Genomic DNA, 6,000 nt, shown 5'->3' on the forward strand with positions numbered 1-6,000 from the left:
AGTAGAGGTAACTTGTGGTTGTTCTTCGCTTTCACGTAGTTCTCCATCAGATACCATCTGAATCAGGAAAAAAAAGTACATAAGAAATGCACAATATCAGTCAACCTATAACAGTCTACACATTTACATTTACACTTACTCTATCCTCACATTTACACTTCCAGTATCTTTACATTTACACATCCAATTTAGTCAGATTTACGCTTTTTTGTTCACATTTACACTTCTCCTACCTCACATTTACACTTCCAGTATCTTCACATTTACACTTCCAATTTAGTCAGATTTACCCTTTATTTGTTCACATTTATACTTCTCCTACACTCACATTTAAACTTCCATTATCTTCACATTTACACTTCCAATTTAGTCAGATTTACCCTCTATTTGTTCACATTTACAATTCTCCTACCCTCACATTTACACTGCCATTATCTTCACATTTACACTACCAATTTAGTCAGATTTACAGTTTTACTGTTCACATTTACACTTCTCCTACCTCACATTTACACTTCCAGTATCTTCACATTTACACTTCCAATTTAGTCAGATTTACCCTTTATTTGTTCACATTTACAATTCTCATACCCTCACATTTACACTGCCATTATCTTCACATTTACACTACCAATTTAGTCAGATTTACAGTTTTACTGTTCACATTTACACTTCTCCTACCCTCACATTTACACTTCCAGTATCTTCACATTTACACTTCCAATTTAGTCAGATTTACCCTTTATTTGTTCACATTTACACTTCTCCTACCCTCACATTTACACTTCCATTATCTTCACATTTACACTTCCAATTTAGACAGATTTACCCTTTATTTGTTTATATTTACACTTCTCCTACCCTCACATTTACACTTCCATTATCTTCACATTTACACTTCTAATTTAGACAGATTTACACTTTATTTGTTCACATTTACACTTCTCCAATCCTCACATTTACACTTCCAGTATCTTCACATTTACTCTTTATTTGTTCACATTTACACTTCTCCTACACTCACATTTACACTCCCATTATCTTCACATCTACACTTCCATTTTAGTCAGATTTACAGTTTTAGTGTTCACATTTACACTTACTCTATCCTCACATTTACACTTTGAATATCTTCACATTTACACTTCCAATTGGGTCAGATTTACACTTTATTTATTCACATTTACACTTCTCCTATATTCACATTTACACTTTCTATTTGTTCACATTTACACTTTTTTCTGGTTCACATTTACACTTGGGCTGTCCTCACATTCACAGTCCCAATTACATCACATTTACAATCCCCAAAAACAGGCTCGATTAAAACCCTAACAAATACATTGACACTACCCATTAGTTCAGATTTACACTATCAATTTAATTAGCAATTCAAAGACTATAATATTTACACTACCCACTTAGAATTAAATTCAAACATGCTAATGAATCAAAATGTTTATGGATAATCAAATATAATAAAAATCACATAAATTGTAACACGGAATAAAATTATAAACTCATAAGTAACAAAATACAAAAATGAAATAACCCCAATATAACAATTACGACTCAAGGATAATTTGCAAATTTAAAAAATTACAACAAAGAAAATAATAAAGGATGATCAATGAATTACCTTCAAAGTGAGGTAAAGAAACAAAGTTAGGAACTACAAGGGTTTGAATGCGATAAAATATAGAGAAGAAAATGGATTTGTTGTATTTGGTAAGGAAGAGGATATGTAGAAAAGAAATGAACAAATGTGAGATGAAAGGCAGGAATAAGGAAGGACGGTTTTTTGAAATTATGAGAGCAGTTGTCTTAGATAGTGGAGGGAAGTTGAATAACGTGCAAGTGACTGATGGAGGAACATACATGCAGAATGTAAACAGTAAGTCTAACACCCTAAGGAGAGAGGTAATTAGTCTACATATTATTATAATGTTATAAGTTGCTTTTTGGTGTAAGACTTACCTCTCTCCTTAGGGTGTTAGACTTACTGTTTACATTCTGCATGTATGTTCCTCCATCAGTCACTTGCACGTTATTCAACTTCCCTCCACTATCTAAGACAACTGCTCTCATAATTTCAAAAAACCGTCCTTCCTTATTCCTGCCTTTCATCTCACATTTGTTCATTTCTTTTCTACATATCCTCTTCCTTACCAAATACAACAAATCCATTTTCTTCTCTATATTTTATCGCATTCAAACCCTTGTAGTTCCTAACTTTGTTTCTTTACCTCACTTTGAAGGTAATTCATTGATCATCCTTTATTATTTTCTTTGTTGTAATTTTTTAAATTTGCAAATTATCCTTGAGTCGTAATTGTTATATTGGGGTTATTTCATTTTTGTATTTTGTTACTTATGAGTTTATGATTTTATTCCGTGTTTCAATTTATGTGATTTTTATTATATTTGATTATCAATAAACATTTTGATTCATTAGCATGTTTGAATTTAATTCTAAGTGGGTAGTGTAAAAATTATAGTCTTTGAATTGCTAATTAAATTGATAGTGTAAATCTGAACTGATGGGTAGTGTCAATGTATTTGTTAGGGTTTTAATCGAGCCTGTTTTTAGGGATTGTAAATGTGATGTAATTGGGACTGTGAATGTGAGGACAGCCCAAGTGTAAATGTGAACCAAAAAAAAGTGTAAATGTGAACAAATAGAAAGTGTAAATGTGAATATAGGAGAAGTGTAAATGTGAATAAATAAAGTGTAAATCTGACCCAATTGGAAGTGTAAATGTGAAGATATTCAAAGTGTAAATGTGAGGATAGAGTAAGTGTAAATGTGAACACTAAAACTGTAAATCTGACTAAAATGGAAGTGTAGATGTGAAGATAATGGAAGTGTAAATGTGAGTGTAGGAGAAGTGTAAATGTGAACAAATAAAGGGTAAATGTGAAGATACTGGAAGTGTAAATGTGAGGATTGGAGAAGTGTAAATGTGAACAAATAAAGTGTAAATCTGTCTAAATTGGAAGTGTAAATGTGAAGATAATGGAAGTGTAAATGTGAGGGTAGGAGAAGTGTAAATGTAAACAAATAAAGGGTAAATCTGTCTAAATTGGAAGTGTAAATGTGAAGATAATGGAAGTGTAAATGTGAGGGTAGGAGAAGTGTAAATGTGAACAAATAAAGGGTAAATTTGACTAAATTGGAAGTGTAAATGTGAAGATACTAGAAGTGTAAATGTGAGGGTAGGAGAAGTGTAAATGTGAACAGTAAAACTGTAAATCTGACTAAATTGGTAGTGTAAATGTGAAGATAATGGCAGTGTAAATGTGAGGGTAGGAGAATTGTAAATGTGAACAAATAAAGGGTAAATCTGACTAAATTGGAAGTGTAAATGTGAAGATAATGGAAGTTTAAATGTGAGTGTAGGAGAAGTATAAATGTGAACAAATAAAGGGTAAATCTGACTAAATTGGAAGTGTAAATGTGAAGATACTGGAAGTGTAAATGTGAGGTAGGAGAAGTGTAAATGTGAACAAAAAAGCGTAAATCTGACTAAATTGGATGTGTAAATGTGAAGATACTGGAAGTGTAAATGTGAGGATAGAGTAAGTGTAAATGTAAATGTGTAGACTGTTATAGGTTGACTGATATTGTGCATTTCTTATGTACTTTTTTTCCTGATTCAGATGGTATCTGATGGAGAACTACGTGAAAGCGAAGAACAACCACAAGTTACCCCTACTGTTTCCGTTAAGTGTCGCCCCAACAGGCTTCACAAGCTTATTAGTAAGCTTAACATTGCTCAACGAGCCGCTGTACAGAGGATTGGATTTGGGGGGCTGCTTCATCTTAAACTCAGAACTTTCCCGCTTTCACATGTTCCTGAATTTCTTGAGGCTTTCAGCGATGGTTCTTATGTTTTCAGGGCGTCGGAGTTGAAGGAGCTTATGGTTACTAAGTATGATGTCTATGACTGTTTCATGTTACCTGTTGGTGAGAGAGAGATGGAAATAGTACATACTGGACATATGCCTGGTGCTAAAGATGAAAAATATGTGCGCATAAAACAACTGTGGCGCAAAAAGTTCAAAGTGAAATCAAATTCTGATTCTATTCCTTTAGGAGACGTCTTCAATTATATTGAGCCAGAGCAATTCAAAGATGGAGGTGATGAATTCTACCGCCTATTTGTGCTTCTTAGCATTTCATCAATCCTTGCGCCGACATTGAAAAACGACATTGAAATCAAACTTTAATTTTGAAAGTGGTTGAAGATGTGAGTGCCATACCGGAGTATGACTGGTGCTCGTATGTATTAGAATGTTTAGCTAATGCTGCAGCCGAGGCTCGCAGCGTGCAGTCACATCTGCTTGGTTGTATCCCTTTCCTTATGATTACTTATTTTCAGCGGTATGATTACCGTGGTATGAGTTGCCCAGATGGCCTTCCACTTATTCAGCATTGGGATCTGAAAACTCTATCGAAGAGGTTAAATGATGAGCTGGACGTGGGTCCATTGGGTCGACTAACTTTGTCGAAGGTGAAGTACCCGCGATGTCAAAACAAGACCCCTGATGAGAAGGACACTGGTAATACGATGTTGGCTATAGCTGGCGCGCCCAAGGCGCCATTGGCAAGCCCTACGCCTCTTCTGATTTCAATGTCGGGTACATCACCCGATAAGAAGTTTCTTCAGATTGAACTCCCCCCCCCCGGTGTTGAAGATGACGATGAGTTGAAAGCTAGGGCTGTAGATGTAAGATTTATGTTATGAATGTTTAATTAATCGCATTTTTTTGTTAGTATATATATATATATATATATATATATATATATATATATATATATATATATATATATATATATAGAGAGAGAGAGAGAGAGAGAGAGAGAGAGAGAGAGAGAGAGAGAGAGAGGTGAGTTCTTATGAGTCCACCATATGCCATTGAGTCCCTAAGTCCCTCTAAGGGCCATTGGATGAGAAAATGGATGGTTGAGATGGATGGAAAAGGGAATGATTAAGGGCTATTAAAAAGAAAAGGAAAAAAATGTGGATGGTTGGATTGAAATGGATGTTTGAGATTGAAATTAACAAAAAAATTATTTCACTAATCAAATTTCTAAACACTAATTAATTTTTTTTCTCTCTCTAGCCCCTAATTAATCAGTTTTGAGTTTCAGATTTCAGAAGTGTAAATGTAATGTTGTGTGAGTTTTACAAGTGTAAATGTGATGTTTTACGAGTGTAAATGTAACATTTTAAGAGTGTAAATTTGATTTTTTGTGACGGAAATTTTGAATTTTATAATTTTAACATTTTACAAGTGTAAATTTGATGTTTTACGAGTGTAAATGTAACATGTTAAGAGTGTAAATTTGATTTTTTATGACGAAAATTTTGAATTTATATAATTTTAACATTTTACAAGTGTAAATGTAACATTTTAAGAGTGTAAATTTGATTTTTTGTGACGGAAATTTTGAATTTATATAATTTTAAGATTTTACAAGTGTAAATGTGATGTTTTACGAGTGTAAATGTAACATTTTAAGAGTGTAAATTTGATTTTTTGTGACCAAAATTTTGAATTTATATAATTTTAACATTTTACAAGTGTAAATGTAATGTTTTACGAGTGTAAATGTAACATTTTAAGAGTGTAAATTTGAATTTTTGTGACGGAAATTTTGAATTTATATAATTTTAACATTTTACAAGTGTAAATGTGATGTTTTACGAGTGTAAATGTAACATTTTAAGAGTGTAAATTTGAATTTTTGTGACGGAAATTTTGAATTTATATAATTTTAACATTTTACAAGTGTAAATGTGATGTTTTACGAGTGTAAATGTAACATTTTAAGAGTGTAAATTTGATTTTTTAGGCAATTTTCTATATGGAAATTTGAATTTATATAATCTTAACATGTTACCGAGTGTAAATGTGGTGTTTTTATGAGTGTAAATGTAGTATTTTAAGTGTAAATTTGAAGGTATGCGAGTGTAAATTTGGTCCTTTGAGTGT

Source organism: Silene latifolia, chromosome 7, assembly GCF_048544455.1.
Source record: "Silene latifolia isolate original U9 population chromosome 7, ASM4854445v1, whole genome shotgun sequence".
In the NCBI taxonomy this organism is placed as follows: Eukaryota; Viridiplantae; Streptophyta; class Magnoliopsida; order Caryophyllales; family Caryophyllaceae; genus Silene; species Silene latifolia.